We start from the raw sequence: 21,559 nt of genomic DNA, 5'->3' as shown, positions 1-21,559 counted from the left end.
ATATACTTTATCATACAAATGAAAAGGCCCTGGAGTTTGTCATTGTTCTCACTATTCATAACAAGCTCTTATTCCCAGAGTAATCACTGATCGGATCCCTAAAAATTAATTTTGTAACATGCCTCAGTAAAGGACTCCATTCTCCTGCAGGCTTTTATTGTAGTTAGTATAATACATTGACCCAAACCATTTAGTCTTATCACCCACATATGTCTCTCCTTCTTCCTTATATTCTCATAAAGCCCTCTGCTTTTTTTTTATACTCAAAGAAAGCACTGATATAGTGTGAAGTATGCTAAAAGTAACTTTTGTTTAAGAAGCTTAAGTTTCAAGTACTTATTTTCCCAAAAGTAGTTGTCCTATGTTGATATTATGATTTTAAATATTTCCTCTAGTCTTATAATAGTAACAATAAACTTTTTTTTTTTTTTTTTTTTTTTTTTTTTTTGGCTGCACCCATGGCATAAGAAGTTCCTGGGTCAGGGATCAAAGCTGTGCCATAGCAGTGACCCCAGATCCTTAACCCACTGACCCACTGAGGAACTCCAATAAACTAATTTTGAAAAACAAAATCCATTTGATTTCCCCTAAATTTACCATTTTATAAATTTACCTTGAATTATAATTTGTCTTACTCAATGTTTAAAGGAAATTAGTAAATATATTTTAGTTTTATGGAAAATGTTAAACCTCATTCCACAAAAGGAACTTAAGATGGCTTAACTATATATGCCCAGTTAAGATAAGATAATAAAGGAGAAAACTGGAAAAAGAGAAGATGAAATCAAGGTCTACTCAAATATATGCCATGAGTGCTGCAGTGCCTATATACTCTTTCTTAAGTGGGCTGCAAATTTAGCTTCATGTTTCTAATAGTTGATTTAAATGTTATAGAACTTACTGAGTTTCTTTTTTTAAAATTAATTTTTAAAAAATGATTTTTATTACTGAGTTTCTAAAATAAGAAACAAAGTAGTATGTTGAGAGAGACATTGCTATTCTTAGTAATGAGGCCTGAACATAAACAAACTGTGAGAATATGCTAAGCACTCTCTATGTGTTTACAGAAAATACAATGATGATTCTTAGCCTGAAGGATTTTAAGCATCCTTTAACTTGGTGAGTTCTTTAGTTATTTCCCAAAACCTTCCTCCTCATTTTGATGAAAGAGGCAGAGTTCACTTCTGTGGCTCACAACCAAAGAACCCCAATAGGTACTGACACTCCCCAGCTTTGACCTTTATGTTACACTCACACTGTCCTTTTTTCAGTTCCTTAAATAAGCTCTATTTTTTTCTCCTATCACAGGGCTTTGGCACATACTGTGTCCCTTATCTGGAATTCTTCCTCTTCCTCTTCACTTGATAATTTTATTCTTTGAGATTCAGATCAAATGCCCTTTCTTCTGGGAAACCTTCCATAGACCCCTAGACTTGATCAGTTTCCTCTATTACATATTCTCCAAGCCTAGATACTATTTATTATGTCTATAAAGGATATAAAGATAGCTCTCTACGTAGCTAGGGGATAGGGTCTGAATTTTAATTCTAACCACATTGTGACATTCTAAAAGACATAAAATAGATTCTTCAAGTAGGATATGGGTGGCCAGTGTTTGAACAGGTTAGAATACCCTCCTAAGTCAAAGTATTTATTTCCTGACACCTCAAGTCTTATTTATGTTTACATTGTTATCCATTTTTCAACTCAATGTAGCAAAGATAACATATAAAACAATAATGCACATTCTTCAAGCTTAAAATTTTTTGGGAGACAAGGTGGGACAGGATAATATCACCAACTCTGTTACTTGAGTGTTCATGTCCAGCCTTCCTAGAATTGAAATTTGGCTCTATTTTAGATTTTTTTCTTCTCTTACATTCCTTTCTTTCATTATTATACATCTGTGAAATCAATTTACCTGAGACCAAGTTGGGTGAGAAAAGAACTTCTGGGAAGAAGTTCCTGATGACAAATGATTGTCTCTTTCCCTAATCTTGATTCAAAGTAGGGGCAAGTGACCATAGAGACTGGAGGTGAGTCTTAAACTTGGGAAAATAAAAGAATCATTTATTAATATTTTAATACAGCTTGATGATCTAGTGAGAAAACTGGGCTTTATTTTTCGCTTCTATTAGTTCATGAAAGAACAGAGTGACTTCGTAGTATAGACTGATAGTTGCCTTCTCCAGTGTCTAGTGTGATCATATGAGATAAAGACTATACTTTCCAGCATCCCTCATAACTAGTCTGATGTGTGACTATGTACTGACCAATGAAATGTGATGAAAGATTATGGAAGCCCTAGGGAATCTTATAAGACATCTGGCATTACCTGTTACCCTCTTTCATATGGTCAATGCATGAGCAGTTGTCTTAGGTCATGGGGTGGCATGCTAAAATTGGTGGAGCATTAAGACAGAAGTCTCTGTATGAGCTCAAGGGGCTATCTCAGAACTCCTTTTAAGAGAGGTAGAATAAACATTGATATTTTCCAGTTTAAGTCACAATCAGCTGAACCCAATCCTAGGTGAATCCCCTGACTCTACCACCATCAGGAGTGTCCTACAGCCTGGATTTTATTTGTCTCCTGAGAAGGATAAGATATTTTTTGTCTTTCCAAGGGCTGAGGTCAATCCCTTTTTAAGGACAAGCTGTCAAATACTATTGGGTAATAGCACAGCAGGTATGAATAACTTTATTTATTTATTTATTTATTTATTTATTTAAGATATGGAACAGAAAGGTCTTTAGAGAAAAATGAAAGGAATTGGGATGTTGGATGTGTACTTGAGGTCTGGGGAAGACATTAGGGTTTATAGTTTCAGATAGTGTGAAGATCAAGTGTGGGGGAGTCATTCCCTTCATCACAGATTGAGAGCCTTAGTGACCAAAATTGAATATCAACCTCTGTCCCATTTTTTTCTGGATTCCATGAGCTCTAGATTTCTCATTTGAAAGATTGGAAAGGGAGGTAATCCGAGATAACTTTTGTTGGATTTCTCAAAAACCTTATTCTATGGAGGTATCAAGCCAGATTTGATGCATTTTGGAACACAAAGAAATGTTACTTTGGAGTAATTTGTGCCATTAGTGTAGGATGAAATGTTCATGATTTCCTTTTACTTTTCACTCCAAGCCCGCAAGGTATTTCTCCATTCAAAAAGAGTGTCTTGTTTCAACATGCCAAGTGCCAAAGCATTTAGGTTAAACTTTTATAGCTGGAAATTAATTCACTTAATAAATTCAACAAATAAATTAAATTTATACTTTGTGCCAGGTACTGTTATAAACTGTCAGGATCAGCCAAACAGCAAAGACGAATCTCTTTCCTCCTTGGAGCTTACTTTTTAGCTGGTGGGCAGACAATAAACATAATACACTATTAAGTAGAGCTTGCTAGAGAGTGATTTAGTAGGAGTCTCGGAGTAAAGAGATGCAACATAATTTTATATCCTGGCTGCGTTAGACCCAAAGAGAGGCAAATCTGTCTGTGTTAGTGAAAGTATACCAAATGAGGGAATGCAGTCCAGTGAATTTTAAGGGAATGGCCTTTTGTAAGCTTACTAGAGAATTCCTAAAGTTACTTAAAATAGTACTTTTAGGTATCACTGAAAATCCTGCCAAAAGTAGCAGATTTGAGGAGCAGACATTTGATCCCAAACATTTTGCAGCTTATAAACAGGGTAGTGCCTCAACAAGAGGTAAAGACATTAAAAATATAACAGAAGAATGAATGTCTTGCTTTCCTGAGGCTAAGGACTGTGGTGAACTTGGCGTGTAGTGACACCCTCCAAGGAAAGAGGTTCATTTCTATTGGCCTTTGAAAATTTTTCCTGTTACAGCAAACTTCCTGAAATGTGTGCATATTGAGAACACTTTGGCCTGATAGGCTAAGAGTGATTATATTGTGTCTTGGCTTTAATACAGGTCAGTGTCTGTACAGAGTGAGGATGGCTTGACAGCTTCTGTTGAGATGAATCTGCTGGATTTGGAGTGTTGGTTTCAGTAGGTGGCTATGAGGGAGAAAGGCCTTGATTTTCTTAATCAAGTATTATAAGAAAAGAGAGAATCATTAAAAAGTGTAAGGATGTAGAGCAAGGTTTAAGGGTCCCTGGCTATTTTAGAAAAGGGAGGATAGAAGATAAGGGCTGGAAAAGGGGAGAGCTGGCCATTATTTAATATGTCCAGAGCTGAGCTTGGCCAAGCCAGGGAGAGAGTTGAAGGGATTTGTGGAGAAGGAAGGCTGGAAATAAGGATCTTCTCATTGGAGTTGGGGAAAGGGGTTTTGACTTGGAACTGAGACTGGATTTTGGAGACTAACAAAGAATAATTAGGAGATTCTAAGGTTTACAGGCTGACTCTGCACATTGCCATACAAGGTCATTTCAATCCATGCCCGAAGGGTAAAAAATTATCTGCTAAAGCATATGCCATGCTGTGGCTGCGGCACTGCTATTCTAAAGAGACGTTGACTTTACCCTGGGTGTGGTTATCTCAGGATATAAATGACCTGACATAGGGCTGATTGCACAGAGTAGAAAGTTGAGATGTTTCTGGAATTTTGCATTCAAAGTAGCCATTCAGTGACAGCTGCAGTTCAATGGCTCCTCAGCTTGTGGTTATCTTGTCCTCCAATGAGAAGTCAGGCCATGTTTTTTCCTGGCATAATTTATGAAAAGTTTAATCAGAATCTGCAGATGTTGTTTTCTTGTCACTTTGTGTGCATGTGTGGTTATAGTTATTTATGGTGTATAATTATATGCTATGAAGTATGTATGTGAATATATATAACTATATATATATAACACAAAATGGATGAAATATATAGTTTTATGTTATCTGTACATGTAAGTATATATAAGCACATATATATAAATTTATAGTATTTTGTAACTTTAAACCATTTTATGTACTTTTATTTTTTATTTTTTGTCTTTTTAGAGCTGCACCTGTGGCACATGGAAGTTCCCAGGCTAGGGGTCCGAGTGAAGCTGTAGCTCTCGGCCTACACAACAGCCACAGCAACGTGGGGTCTGAACTGTGTCTGCAACCTACACCACAGCTCATGGCAATGCTGGATCCTTAACCCACTGAGCAAGGCCGGGGATCAAACCTGTGTCCTCATGGATGGCTAGTCAGATTCATTTCTGCTGAGCCATGAAGGGAACTCCTTTATGTGCTTTTAAAAAGATTCATTTCACTCCTTAAAAAAGCTAAGCTTGTGATATGGAAATGTTGTCACTAAGTAGTAGATGTCTAGAGTTTGAGCTGTGGGATTTTAATTTTTCTCAGTTCAGATTAGGTTCTCTGTTCAAACTCCAGCTGTAATTTTCCCTCTCTCTCTCTCAATCAAGTAGTGAGATGTAAATATGCACACATAGATACACAGAGGTTTATATGAACTCTTACATACACACACACATGCATTCACCTTAAAAAAACAACTGAGCATGGGAAACACTGTATTTAAATACAGTGCTCTGCAGCAATTTTCTAATGAAAAATTTTTCACTCACCTTTTCTCTGTTACCACTTTTCTAATTTTAATGTATTTCACACCCAGACTTGAAGTACCAAATTTGATTTAAATCTTACCCTATTTCTCTTCCTGGGATGATTTCATGACTCTGGGACCTCATGCTCTGGATCAAAGCTTTGCTACATCTCAGCAGCTGTCTTAACTACTCTATAGAGAGCAGTTTGAGTCTTTCCAAGCTCATCAAAGAGAACGTGTTAGTTTGCCTTTCTCATTCCCCTGCTCTCAGAACATCTGCTTCCCGTCTCTCATATGCAGTAGGCTAATGGGGAGAAAATGTGTAATAGAGGGTGATTCTATTGAGAGAATAAATGCCCTCCTGGTTAGGTCTTCTTACCATTTTGCTCCTGATTAGGATGAGAGCAGTTGATTAAATATTGTGTGCCAGCAAGGATGCTGGGCAAGGGGTCAGGTGATCTTAATGACTGTCCAAGTCTGCTAAGAGGTAGCTCTGTCACTTTAGGCAAATCATGGATTCTCTGATTCCCCATTACTTCATCGATAAAACAAGACAATGGAATATTATGACCTTAAATTTCTTAAATTTTTTTTTCTTTTTATGGCTGCACGTGGCATATAGAAGTTCCTGGACTAGGTGTTGAATCAGAGCTGCAGCTGCCAGCCTATACCACAGCCAAGGCAATGCCAGATCTGAGCCACATCTGTGACCTACGCCACAGCTTGTGGCAACGCTGGATCCTTAACCCACTGAGCGAGGCCAGGGATCAAATCCACATCCTCACAGACACTGTGCTGAGTTCTTAACCCGCTGAGCCACAATATAAACTCCTTCTTTAAATTTTTCTGATCCTTCTTATCATATTGATCTTATATATGAAGTGATTTTTCCTAGCTCATAGCCGACTTTAGTCCTAATCATTACATTCATTTACAACCTTTTCTTTATAAAAATTGAAATTATAAGATTCCTGCATGTAACTGAAACCCTTTGAACAAATTTGAATAGAAGATTCATCCAGTTTTATTTTATTTTATTTTTGCTCTAGATTCTTCTACCAAAGGTTCTTTATTAGATGTTTGTCAGAGTTGTCATTTTACATAAATGGCCTACTTCATTGAGAACTTGTTCACAGACATTCATTGTAATGTTACAAACTCCTCTTTGAAATGAAAAATGTAAAGCCGTATGATTAATAACTGAGTGATTATTTTAATAAATGCAAATGTAGTTTCCAAAAAGACATGTTAGTTGGACAGAATAAAAAAAGTCCCCAAAGTTTCCAGCTGGAGTGGAGTTGAGGACATGAAAGTGGGTAAGTGCTCCTGGGGAGAGAGGTTTGAGACCAACAGCCCTTAACATTGAAAGGCTTGGAAGAGGAAGAGGAGCCCTCACAGAGGACTGGAAGAAAGGAGAGACAGGAGACAAAGCAGAGGAGCATCCAGTCAGAGAAGCCAGCAGGGAAAACTTTCAGAAAAGAGGAAGTGATAAGGAGGCAAAATAAAATAAAGATTTAAAAGCATCTTTTGCTAGGAAGAAATCTACTCAAGGTTTAACAATTGGGACTTATTTTAAGGATACTTATGGAATTTCGGGTAGATCTGAGAACAAAAACCAGGCACAACTGGACCACAAAAGCATGGCCACTAGGATCTGGAAAACCACCAGGAGCCAAAGCTTTCCCCCCAACCCCTTTCCCAGGGGCCACCTCTGAGCAGCTGCTTTGTTATCTGTTCTCGGCCAACACCTTTCCCTCTGGTTTCTCATATTTGGCCACAGTGTCCTCCCAGGACCATTCCCTCCTCACCAACTACCAAATTTCCTTTGATCTTAATGAAGATTTGGGAAAGAGAGAACCTAGCCAACCTTTTTATTTTGAGCCTGTACACACAAATCACTAATTTCTCGTCTATCCTGTGGGTTGGCTACCTTTAGATGACATGTCTTCTCTTGGTTAATCAGTTGTGACTAAGCTGGGGAATGCTTGGGGAGAATCTCATGGTAGAGAGAGCATCTAGGTCTACTTGGCAGAACCTATGGGCTGTAGCCCAGCAGGTTCATTCTGAAGGGCTGTGGACTGGCTTAAGTCAGAAGGAGAAGTTCGCTTGGCAGGTGATTGATCAGCATATCTAGCACAGGGTCCAATTCAATGAATCGCCCATATAATTTTGGAAAGAATGATTTCAGTGGACTGGTGTAGGGTGGCAATCCCATTACAATGGAGTGAGGGGTGAGTGGGAGGTGTGCAAGCGAATGTAGTATGTGTAGATTAGTTATTTTAAGCAGGGTGGTGGGACTTGGCATAGGAGGCAAAGAGATAAAGATGGAAGGTAAAGGAAGTGTATAAATTTGATAAAGGACATTTTTTAAAAATTGAAAGCCTAGGAGTAATTTTAGCCATTTATTTTCTGAATTGAATGAAGGAAAAGTTGAAGATAGAGAGAGAGAAAGTATGATCAATGGAACAGGTTTGCTGAGAGCAGAGAGCAAGTGGTAGGGTCCATCTGAGATGACAGGAGGATGGGAGAAATCACTATTGGAGAACTAATGAGGACTGCTACCAAGAGAGAGCTCCCTTCTCAGTCAGTGGTAAGACCATGTGCTCAGGATACAAAATTATCATTGTTTATTCAGATAAAAAATATATAGATAAAGGCTTTGAGCCAGCTACAGTTTTCACCAAAGGGAAGGCATACTAATACCGTGTCTAATTTAAATTTATTTTTAAAGGAAGTTGATTTAGACCCCTAATGTTCCTTGGGTAAAGCCTGCTAGTAGAAAGAACTCCTGCTGACCATTCTGTGTGCAGTTTCCCGCCTTCTGGTTGCCCTTAGTTAAAATGGCTAGCACAAGTCTAGTAAACATTTGTGCTGTTATTGTAGAACTAAAAATACTGAATAATAAATGTTCACTAGTTTAGATTATTCTTTTAAAAACCTAATATAAAAGCTTGTTTCCTTGCTTAGTTTTTTGACACAAGTGGTATTATGACATGAAGATACTTTCTCTAAATTCAGGTGTTCTATAAGATATTTATTTTTTCCCCACCTATCTTTTTTTTTTTAAATGATTTTTTTCCCATCATAGCCGATTTACAGGATTCTGTCAATTTTCTACTGTACAGCAAGGTGACCTAGTCACACATACATACATACATTCTTTTTCTCACATTATCCTGCTCCATCATAAGTGAACTAGATATAGTTCCTAGTATAATACAGCAGGATCTCAAGATACTTGAATTTAAGTTCCCTGTCTTTTCAAGAATTTGTAAAGATATTTCTTTACAAGTTCTTCAGTTTATACTGGTAGGGGTGGAAAATTAGCTTGCTCTGTTTAATTCTTTCCAATGTGAGTAGGCACCTTACAGAATTTACCCACATTGTTTTATTCAACATGCATTTCTTTTGCATTTGCAACATGAAATGTGGTTTGCAGGTGCTTATTAGGATGTAAACCAAGAAAGACTCACAGTGCCTGCTCTCAGGAAGCTCACATTATTTGAGAACATCTTCTTCCACTGCTTGAAACACTTACTTCTGTTGTTAAAAAACCAAAGTGCTCTTTGGGTGTGCTACCATATCATCTGTTATACATTTTCTTAGTGCTTGAATTTATCTTTTAATTTGTTCTTAAAAACTGAATTTTTTTTAAAAAAATAGGAACTTGTATCATCTCAATCACTGTTAAAATTATTTTTCCATAGTTTGTTCTCTTTTCATGAATTACTGGAGGTGAAACTGAATATTGATTTTAAAAATCACACTCTCTACCCTGAATCTGTAGGTTACTTTTTTAGAAGTTGAAGTATAATTGACATACAATATCATATTAGTTTCAAGTGTATGTCAGAGCTGTTCAGTATTTATATATAAAACCCTTTGAAGTGGTCAACATGATAAGTCTAGTTACCATTTGTTACCATACAAAATTATTATAAAATTTATGATATTTTCTGTGCTATACATTACCTCCTCATGAATATTTTATAACTGGTATTTTTTACCCCAGTCCCCTTCCTCTGCCTCCCTCCTCCACGTCCCGATCCTCTGGCAACCATCTGATTCCACCTGTCTAAAAAATAAAAAAATCAAACAGATAAAATGGAAGCAGACTCATACATACAGAAAACAAACTGTTAGGTCGCTTCTTTAAGTCCTCAAATCCTGTTTCCCAAGTCTGAGGAAGATGTGCAAGACACTGGGTCTTCGCCTAGATGCCTAGAGGGGGCTTGTCCCTAGGGAAGGGCTAGAAATCTAAGACTGTGTGAATTGTGCACTTTATGAACAATAGATTTAACTTAGAAACAGATGCTGTGTTTAAAAAATGAAGTCTAGCTAATTACATTTAGGGCTTCCAAAAACTACATGTATGAATATAGATCTTCCTCTGGGCACCCATACCGCCAGGTACATTGATTTTCATTGCATTCCAGCTGCTCATATTTATATGTTCCCTAAAGACAGCAATTTCTTAAGAGCTGGTGCTATTTTCTTTTATTGTGGACCAAATGCTTTAGCCATTGTGTCTTTCATGCTTTATTCTAAGATTCACACATGCCATGTTTCATATTATCATTTATTTACAATTAGTCTTATGTTTATGTAATGAAATTGTTGTAATGTGAACTGCTGTCCCAACTCATACTTCTTCCACCTCAAATTCTAGACTTAAGTCTAAGGAGACGGATTTCTTCTAACATGGTCGTCTGCTCTCTCTTAAACCTTTCATTCAGCTCTGGCCTTACACATAGGCCACGTTGGAACAATTTGATGAACCCTAATGAAACTATTAGAGTTTCTGCTGGATCACTATGTCTACAGTTCCATCACTGAAGATGTACTCCCACCTTAGTCTATTCAGGCCACTATAACAAGTTACCATAGAATGGGTGGCTTATAAACAACAGAAATTTATTTCATACAGTTCTGGAGGCTGGGGATGCCAATGTCGATGTGCTGGCAGATTCGGTGTCTGGAGAAAACCCACTCCCTGTGAGCACACAGAAGGTGGCTGTCTTCTGTGTGCTCACATGGCAGAAAGGGAGGAACTCTAGACTCTTCAGCTCTACTCTCCTGACCGAATCACCTCCAAAATCCCTCTCCCACTCCTAATACCATCGCATTGGGGATTTCATTTCAACATATGAATTGGGGCGTGGGGAGGCATAAACATTCAGTCCTTACAACTTGACACTGCCATCTGTTATTATGCTACTTCTCCAGCCTCCACAAGGGATATACATTTGCCTAAGATAAAGTATGTAGGTTGCACTGTGCCTACTTCCACTAGCTGTAAGGACATGTGGTCTCGAGCCACCAATGACTCAGGTGCATGAGAGTGGTGGGTTGTTGCTGAGCTTGTTCTTCTGTCCTCTGGCCAGTTTGCTGTGCACAGTCAGCCTGTAGACTACGCACATAAACCTCTGGGGGTGAGGGAGGAAAGCTTTGCTTTTCATTCGCTGTATGAAGCACAGCGAGAGTCTTCATGCTATCCTCTCTACCTGCCCCGTCTTTCCACCCCTGCCTCATGACATCCTCTTCCCTCTTCTCCTTTCCACCCCCTTTCCACCTCTGCCTTAAATGTTCATGTGAGCTTCCTCCCCAACCTTCCCTCAAAAATCAACCATTCTTTTGGGAAAATGATGCCTCAGAATTTTAGTGCGTTTAAATCTAAATGATATGGTTTGAAGGTAAACATATGTGAAAGTTTGCTTTACCTTGTGTAACAGCTGTTTATAGAAAAGTTATCTGTCAGTTGAACTTTTGGAAATGTAAATATGTTTTAGTGCTCCAAGGGAAATCTTTATTTAAAGGAACTCAGCAGTGAGACTTGTAGAATGATCCCCTTTTTGGGATATAAGTAATACAAATTGTTTTTGAATTTGGAGTTTAAAGAGATTCTCTTTCTTTTTATTATTTGCAGGTGATATTTTGGTGTGTAGAAATTGGGATTGTGTTCTTATTACACCATTATTTCCAGATTGTGAGGCAATTCAGTTCAGTATGAATCTGAATTAATTTGCAAAAACTAATAAGTAAATCGATCTCTATTTCTGTTTCTGTCTGTCTGTGTCTCTCATGCACTCGCAAACAATTGTGACATAAATATTCTTATAAATTACACTGCAATTGAAGTGTGGAAAGAAAGGAGGAACTGTTTAATTCTCTATGCTGAGGGATACTGGGATACTGAGAAACTTGAGGAATTTTGAAGAGTTTAAGTTGTAAATGAAAAAACGATTTGCAGATCTTGATAGACATCTTCTCTGGGAACTGTTTTGTCTCTCAGTTATAGCTACTTTGAATTTTTTAAATGAAATGTCAATTTCATTTTAAAATCATAATGATTTAAGATTTCCTTAGCACATTGGCACTATCACTTTGTGCTTGGTAATCTGTATTTCATATACCTAGGGGAATTTATTAGGGAATCAAAGCCTATTTTCTGTAATTGGTCTTTCTGCCAGAGTCCAGCAATACTTCTTTTAAAAACAGAACAAAACAAAACAAACTGTATGGGCAAGCTCATTTAATCTCTATCTATTCTGAAAGTTCCTTTTTCTTTTTGATATTCATTTTGTTGTCCTTAATAACATAGCTTCTTAGATTGTGAAGAAACTGGGACAGTAAGGACAGTTTTATATCCCAGGTCCTTAGGTATCCTGTTGCATATTCCTGCTTCCAGACAGCTAAGAGTCTCAGTAAGAAGATTTTGACAGATACCTTTTGTCTATTTAAATGAAATTAGTACCATGTTGTGGCTGAGCACAACTTCCCCCAGTTTAGAATTCTATTTGTCACCTTTAAGTCCTGCAGATTTCAGAGACAAAGAATAATGCAAGTAAAACATAAGCTGCAGATATCAGTTGTACGCCTCCTGCAAAGAACACAACTGTTAATTAAAGAGTGAGAAGGATTCTCTCTGAAGTTGCTTTACATCATCTTGGCTGCCTGGCTTTGAGTTCTTCATAGGGATCTACAAACCAGAAACTAATGATAGTAGTTAGATTTATTACAGATTCCATTTGCAGCAATTCAGAACTTCTGATAGGTCTGAGACCAACTAAAAAAACTCATGGGGATACTAATTTTTATGTATTTTGCTAAGCATAAGTGATATAATAATATTGCTTATGTGATCATAGTCACATAGACAGATCATAGACCCCCTGAAGGTCTAATTATTCTTAAGAAACCACAGATAAAGGGGATTGTTTTATGTCATTTTAAATAAGATATTAGTGTGACCCCAGTAAAACATAAAAGATAACAATGGAATAGTATAAACCAATGGGAAAGCTATAGATTAGTGCACAAACAATATTGTGGAAATCAGTTAGTCTCTACCCCTCCTACCTTATGTATCAAAACAAATCCCAGAAAGGCTAAGGAGTTTAGTGTAAGACATGAATATATAAAGCTCATAGAGGAAAATGCAAGTCACTATTTATCTTGTTCCTTTTGGGTTGCTATAACAAAAATACCATACATTGGGTGGCTTAGACAATAAATATTTATTTCTCACAGTTGTGGAGACTGAGAATTCCAAGATCATCTCTGGCAGATTTGGTATTTGGTGAGAGTTTGTTTCCTGGTTCATAGATGGCTGCCTTCTCACTGTGTCCTCACAAGGCAGAAGGAAGAAGCAGTGCTATCTGGAGTCTCTTTTGTAAGGGCACTCACTAATCCCATGCATGAATGCTCCGCCCTTGTGACCTAATTTCTTCCCAGAGGTCCCATTTCCTAATACCACGCCACTGGTTATTAGGGTTTCAAAACATGAACTTTGGGGGAACAGGAACATTCAGTCCATTGCTCTATTAAATTAGAAGGATAGATTTCTAAGCATGAAAACAAATAGAACAAATGATCTGAGAAAAATTGTTTTATTTTACATTAATATTTGACCTGTTTTGGAACTGTGGGAAGATAACCTCTAACAAGTGTGAATTCTACGAAGTTTCAATGAGTAGTGTAAACTTAATTTTTTTTCCTCCCGCACCTACAGCATATGGAGGTTCCCAGGCTAGGGGTTGAATCAGAGCTACAACTGCAGGCCTACACCACAGCCACAGCAACAAGGGATCCTATCCGCATCTGTGACCTGCACCACAACTCATGGCAATGCCAGATCCTTAACCCACTGAATAAGGCCAGGAATCAAACCCACAACCTCATGGTTACTAGTCAAATTTGTTTCCACTGCACCACAGTGAGAAGTCTGTAAACTGTTCATTTAAATTCCATGAACAGTTTAAATGTTCATGAAGTCTCATGTGAACATTTAAGCCCAGAAATAAATCTGTGTGCTTATGGTCAATAAATCTATGACAAAGAAGGCAAGAATATGCCATGGAGAAAAGACTGTTCTTTCAATAAGTAGTGATGGGAAAACTGGACAGCTACAAACGAAAGAATGAGATTAGAACATTTTCTCACATTGTATACAAAAATAAACTCAAAATGGATTAAAGACCTAAATGTAAGATCAGAGACCATAAAAATTCTAGAAGAAAACATTGGCAGTACACTCTTTGACATAAATCATAGCAATATTTCTTTAGATCTGTCTCCTAAGGCAAAGGGAACAAAAACAAAAATAAGCAAATGGGAACTAATTAAACTTAAAAGCTTTTGCACAACATTGGAAAACATTGACAAAATGAAAAAACAGTCCACTGAAAGGGAGAAAATTTTGCAAATTATGTGACTGATAAGAGTTTAATATCCAAAATATAAACAGCTAATACAACTCAATAGCAAAAACCAAACACTTCTATTAAAAAATGGGCAGAAGTCCTGATAGACATTTTTCTCAAGAAGACACACAGATGGCCAATAGGCCCATGAAAAGATGCTCTACATCATTAATCATCAGGGAAATGCAAATCAAAACCAAAATGAAATATCACCTCACACCTGTTAGAATGGAACTCATCAAAAAGAACAGAAATAACAAGTGCTGGCTGGTGAAGATATGGAGAAGAGGGAACACACTAGTGCAGCCACTATAGAAAAGAGCGTGGAGGATCCTCAAAAAACTGAAAATAGAACTATTATATGATCCAGCAGTTCCACTCCTGGGTAGTTATCCAAAGAAAACAACAAAAACACTATTTTTTAATAATGATTTTTATTTTTTCCGTTATAGCTTATTTACAGTGTTTGGTCAATTTTCTACTGTATAGCAAGGTGACACAGTCACATATACATGTATAGATTCTTTTTTCTTATGTTATCATGCTCCATCATAAGTGACTAGACATAGTTCCCAGTGCTACTCAGCAGGATCTCATTGCTAATCCATTCCAAAGGCAGTAGTCTGCATCTATTAACCCCAAATTCCCAGTCCATCCCACTCCCTCCTGCTCCCTCTTGGCAACCACAAGTCTGTTCTCCATGTCCATGATTTGCTTTTCTGTGGCAAGGTTCATTTGTGCCATATATTAGATTCCAGATATAAGTGAAATCATATGGTATTTGTCTTTCTCTTTCTGACTTAACTTCACTCAGTATGAGTCTCTAGTTCCATCCATTTTGCTGAAAATGGCATTATTTTGTTCTTTTTTTTACTGTGGAGTAGTATTCCATTGTGTATATGTACCCTGTCTTCTTAATCCAATCATATGTTGATGGACATTTGGGTTGATTCCATGTTTTGGCTATTGTGAATAGTGCTGCAATGAACATGCGGGTGCATGTGTCTTTTTCAAGGAAAGTTTTGTCCAGATATATGCCCAAGAGTGGGATTGCTGGGTCATATGGTAGTTCTTTGTATAGTTTTCTAAGGTACCTCCATACTGTTTTCCATAGCAGTTGTAGCAATTTACATCCCCACCACCAGTGCAGGAGGGTTCCCTTTTCTCCACACCCCCTCCAGCATTTGTTATTTGTGGACTTATTAATCATGGGCATTCTGTGTGTGAGGTGGAACCTCATGGTAGTTTTGATTAGCATTTCTGTAATAATCAGTGATGTTGAGCATTTTGTCATGTGCTTGTTGGCCATCTGTATATGTTCCTTGGAGAAATGCCTAATCAGGTCTTTTGCCCATTTTTCCATTGGGTTGTTGGCTTTTTTGCTGTGGAGTTGTATAAGTTGTTTATGTTTTTTAGAGATTAAGCCCTTGTCAGTTGCATCGTTTGAAACTATTTTCTCCCATTCTGTAAGTTGTCTTTAAAAATTTTTTTTATAGTTTCCTTTGCTGTGCAAAAGCTTATCAGTTTGATGAGGTCCCATTGGTTTATTTTTGCTTTTATTTCTGTTGCTTTGGAAGACTGACCTGAGAAAACGTTCATAAGGTTGATGTCAGGAATGTTTTGCCTGTGTTTTCTTCTAGGAGTTTGATGGTGTCTTGTCTTACATTTAAATTTTTAAGCCATTTGGTGTGAGGATGTGTTCTACTTTCACTGATTTACATGCAGCTGTCCAGTTTTCCCAGCACCACTTGCTGAAAAGACTTTTTTTCCCCCCATTTTATATTCTTGCCTCCTTTGTCAAAGATTAATTGGCTGTATGGTTTTATTTCTGGGCTCTCTATTCTGTTCCATTGGTCTGTTTGTCTGTTTTGGTACCAGTACCACAGTGTCTTGATTACTTTGGCTCTGTAATATTGCCTGAAGTCTGGGTGAGTTATGCCTCCTTCTTGGTTTTTATTCCTCAGGATTACTTTGACAATTCTGGGTCTTTTGTGGTTCCATATAAATTTTTGGATTGTTTGTTCAGGTTCTGTGAAGAATGTCATTGGTAATTTGATAGGGATTGCATTGAATCTGTAGATTGCTTGGTGGTATAGCCATTTTTACAACATTAATTTTTCCAACCCAGGAACATGGAATATCTTTCCATTTCTTTGCATCCTCTTTAATTTCCTTGATTAATGAAAAACATTAATTTGAAAAGATAGCAAGATATGGAAGCAACTTAAGTGTCCATCAACAGATGAATGGATAAAGAACATATCATGTTCATTTACACACACACACACACACACACACACACACACACACACACACACACAAAATGGAATACTACTCAGCCATAAAAAGGATGAAATTTTGCCATTTGCAACAACATGGATGCACTCGTAGGGTATTATGCTTAGTGAAATAAGTCAAACAGAGGAAGACAAATACCATATGTTGTCACCTGCATTTGGAATCTAAAAAGTAAAGCAAACAAATGAATATAACAAAACAGGAACAGATTCACAGATAATAGAGAACAAACTAGTGGTTCCCATTGGGGAGAGGGAATGAAGTGGGACAAGATAGGAGTAGGGACTTAAGAGGTACAAGCTACTGTGTATAATATAAATAAGCTACAAGGATATAGAGTGCAGCACAAGGAATATAGGAATATTTTATAGTAACTTCAAATGGAGTGTAATATTTAAAAATTTTGAATCACTGCATTGTACACTTGAAACTATTATGATACTGCAATTAAACTATACTTTAATAAAAAATAAGCAGGAAAATAAATAGAACAAATGGTGCAAGAAAAATTGCTTTATTTTATATTAATATTTGATATATCTTGGAAACTGTGGGGAAACAGTCTCTTGTTTCTGAGCTGTAGATGAGTTGCTGCTGTTGTAACTTTCAAGGGTGTGATTCTCAGAGCTATTGCTGATGGACTAAAAAGTAATGTGAGCTTGGGAAAAGTCATATAAATAGCCTTATAAGTGTGTTTCAAGTCTATTAGCTTTTTGAAATCATATAGGAGTAAACACAAATTATACTCCCTTTTCTGTGTTTGTCCTGCTCTCCCCACTAGGAAAATTTGTCACAGTTCAATATTTATGAAATTAAAATGTTGAAAAGTGAAAGTGGAAGGAGAGAGAAAGAGAGAGACGAGAGAGAAGGAGGTAAAGGACAGAAAGGCTTTAAGAGGAAAGGAGAGGCTGTCCAGTTTTCCCAGCACCCTCATGGCTCAATGGATATGAATGTGACTGGTAACCATGAGGATGTGGGTTTGATTCCTGGCCTTCCTCGGTGGAATAAGGATCTGGTATTGCTGTGAGCTGTGGTGTGGGTTACAGATGTGGCTCGGCTCTGACTTTGCTGTGGTTGTGGCACAGGCCAGTGGCTACAGCTCCGATTTGACCCCTAGCCTGGAAACTTCCTTATGCTGAGGGAAAAAAAAAGTGGCAAGGAGAGAAAAGAAAAAGAAATGAGAATTGGAAGAATAGTGGGACAGTCTCTGTGCCAATGTGAGGTTAGAAAAGCAGACTAGAGGATAAATAAATAGGAGAAGAGGAGAATGATGGAGTGTGTAGGGTGGAACTAGTTCCTTCATTTCAGTCTTTGACATCAAGCTGTGGTCCCATCTACCTAGTGCCTCTGTCTCTAGAATCCCAGGACACTTGGTTCTGTTCTCTGTTCCCAGTATGTTGCATGTGTATCCTCCTCTTTTGGCATTTTTGATTGGTACCCCTTTCTTAATATTTCAGGCCTTGAGTTTCTTCTATATCAAGGACTGAGCTCCCCTGGACATTCCTCTCCCTGCCTCAGATGGCAAACTTTCCTTAGTACAGACTCAGACCTACGTAGCTCTGATATTCAGCTTGCTTGTCTTCCCGGGGAAGCTGATTCTCCTGATGTCATACATTTCCCATTTGCCTCAAATTTCAGTCCTCTGGCTAGTATGGCTTTCACTTTGTTCTGGGGTGGACCTTTTGGAAGGGTTTCTCTGATGCCTTACAGGTTCCTTGGAAAACAGGCCTCCTTGATCGCCAGATTAATAGAGGGCTTGGCTTCTTGTGATCACAGATCAGGCTTCTGGTTCTTTCTCTCTGGCTTGCTTCATCTGATTGTCATCACACTTGTCCTTACTATAGCCCTGTCTACAATTACAATTAGCCTCATGAAGAGTTGAAAACATCTGGTTCTATCCCTGAGAGACTAACGTCCCCTCTAGTTATTCCATCCACTGGATGGGTGTCACCTTGATAGGTGGCAGTAACTATGGAATGAGCGGACAGTCTTTACGGAATGCCATGCTTTCCAAGGGGCTGGTGTCCATCAAGGCAGTCTTAGCCAGATAAGAGCTGGATGAAGGTCGGAAAGGGCAAGGTGTATCTGTTCAAATGACTAATATATATGATTCACTGGTAATTAGCACTGTTGATTCAATTTGTAAGATTTTTACAATACTACAGATTGTTTTATTTATGAAAAATTTCAGAGTTTGACTAAATACGTGGTGTGAACTAACTGTGCTCAGAAGGTCCTAGTCATATAGCACAGTAGCACAGAAGCACTTCCTCTTGGGTAGAACTGCTAAGGTTGTATAGAACTTCATGACCCAATTCCAGTGCCAGCTGTGAAGAATACATTTTTTTCCTGCCTTTTCCAGTTGGACAACCTTATAGTTCAGATCGCTTTGGATTCTGGCAAATACTTAAAAAAATCTTCATTCTTCAAGACAAAAGCTGCCTGCCTTGTATTTTTGGTCTGCCTGAGAGAAGTTGAGGTGAGGTAAGATCCAGGGACGTTTCCTCTGAACAGAGAGCTGGACATTTATCCTTGACATTTCCAGCTGAGTGTGCAAACATCTAGCCAGGCCAGTGAGGGCAGTTGATGTTTTTTCTCCAGAATTGCATAACTGGCCCACATGGAGTCATCAAGAGCTTCTTCCTACTTCTTCCTGGCCCTCTCCATGCCTTTTGTTTTTGCTTCCTCTAGCTGTCTGGCCTCTGACACTTTCTAACATACTATATTCTCTCATGAATACTTCTCTCTCATGGTAGTCTTTTTGATTTTGTAAGCATGACTTATCGTGAAACTTCATGACTGTGGGTCTCTAGTTTCTTTTGGTCCTGGGCCAACACTTTTCTTTTGAAAGGATCTTCTTGTGTAAATACATTAAAACTGCTGAAGGCATCCTCCCCACATTGACATGTTGAAGACAGAAGGCTGTTGGCTTCCTGCCCACAAGATTGCTATGGATGTTGAACCACAATGGCAGAGACTGGGCATATCAGTTGGGTGGATTATGTTGGATACATCTCATAAAAGGCAAAAAGCAGAAGACCAGGATGGGATCAAGGAATAGAAAGTCAGGATGTGCTTTACAGATCTTGTTTTTTTTGGGGGGGAGAGGAAAAAATATGACCATGTTGGCTAGAAAATTAAAAGCTCTACTATTGGTAAAGTTATCCAAGTAGGCAACTGATAAGAATACACCCAATGTTTCACATTCTTGAGAATACAATCTGAGTTACAGTTATCATCAGACTTTGGGATTTTTGAAAATACTTGTGGGGCTCACATTTTGAAAACATACCAGTTGATCTGCTCCTTCCTCTAGCTCCTTTCAAAATTTGGTTTGCTAATATCTGCTTTCTAAATCATCAGCTAGCATGCATGTGAAAACATAGGGTTTTAAAGAACATAAGCATGTATTCAATCACCAAAACTACAAATACAGCTACTAAGTGCCATATTATAACATTAGCTGGTGCTACTGTTGTGTGGCATCTTTAATTTCTAAAAAAGTGAGTTAAAATAAGTTTAAAAATTGGAGAATTTTGTCTGATGTTTGATTTGTATGACTAGGTTATAAATTCATACTTGAAAACAGTAATATTGAGGTATAAAAATATTGGAAATATGAAGTCAAAACTGAACTACAAATGCTAAATTTGAAGTCCAGGTTACATGGATGGTAGATAGGACAAGGAGACATTCAGGAACCCACACATGCCATGAATGACTGATTGTTATGTTGCTTCTAAAATGCAAGTGAAGAGTTCCCAGTGTGGTGCAATGGTATTGGTGGTGTCTCTGCAGTGCCAGGATGCAGGTTCGATCCCTGGCCTGGCACAGTGGGTTAAAGGATCTGGTGTTGCCACAGCTGAAGCGTAGGTTGGATCTGATCCCTGGCCTGGGAACTCCAAATGCCTTAGGGCAGCCAAAAATGGGGAAAAAAAAAGACACATTAAAAACAAATAAAATGCGTGTGAGCTGATGATGAAAATTTCACTCTTTTTTTTTTTCTTAAGTTGTGTCAGTGCTTTCCCATTATCCTTTGAAGTATGGAAATAATATTGGCTCCTAAAACACATTTTATTAAGACAAGTTGCAGCTCTTGGGTATGCTTATGTGTATTTACCACATTAAATTCATGTTTATATTGTCTTTGTATCTCAGGAATATGTTTCAGTTATCTGTATTACCTGTGATTCACTTGTGTTGCCCAAATGTCAAATGTGACTCCACAATTGTAAATTTCTGTGTAATAGTTTGTAAACAAAGTAAGCATACCTCGACAAGTCTCAGCAATAACAACTAAAATTGTATATTCACAGGCAACTCATCACACTCCAACTGGACAATTGCATTTTTTACGATGCAGGCAATTTCAGATATGTTTAAAATTGTGAAAAGCATGCGAATCATGGAATATATTCAGTGCAAGAATTCTTTTCTCATCACTCATAGCCTTCCCCCATCTCTTACCCAACTGGACTGAATAATAAAATAAAACAATGCACCATACTTAAAAAAATGCCTTGATATGTATTGCATTGTCAAAACTCATTAATACACTTAGCAGGAAGAAACCAACTTTGATGTCAATTCTATTGCCTATCCCAGACTAAATTTCTTTAGCAATCATTCTTTTTCTCCTTTCAGGGGAATAAATTCTTTTTTGTTTGTTTGTTTGTTTTTTGTTTTTGTTTTTTAGGGCTGCACTTGTGGCATATGGAGGTTCCCAGGCTAGGGGTCGAATGGGAGCTGTAGCCACCAACCTATGCCACAGCCACAGCAATGTCAAATCTGGGCTGTGTCTGTGACCTACACCACAGCTCATGGCAACGCTGTATTCTTAACCCACAGAGTGAGGCCAGGGATGGAACATGCAACCTCGTACTAGTCGGATTTGTTTCTGCTGGCCACAATGGGAAATCCCAGGGGAATAAATTCTAATTCAAAGAAGTTGGAGAGTAACTTGATGTATTCATCCGAGCCTGTTAATACAATCTATTAGAAATGCTTGTGGGACTCACCTGGGCACATATTATGTGTAGTGAGGCACATAGACACTTCCTGA

At 37.9% G+C, this 21,559-nt stretch overlaps 1 protein-coding gene across 1 annotated transcript in view; it reads left to right on the top strand.

Annotated features, from left to right (window-relative positions):
• DTWD2 (DTW domain containing 2) overlaps positions 1-21,559 on the top strand; it is a 256,749-nt gene that overhangs the window by 158,155 nt on the left and 77,035 nt on the right. The gene's annotated exons all lie outside the window — the stretch shown is intronic.

The sequence above is a fragment of the Sus scrofa genome, chromosome 2 (genome assembly GCF_000003025.6).
Source record: "Sus scrofa isolate TJ Tabasco breed Duroc chromosome 2, Sscrofa11.1, whole genome shotgun sequence".
NCBI classification, from domain to species: Eukaryota; Metazoa; Chordata; class Mammalia; order Artiodactyla; family Suidae; genus Sus; species Sus scrofa.
This window is presented reverse-complemented; position numbering and strand designations above follow the sequence as displayed.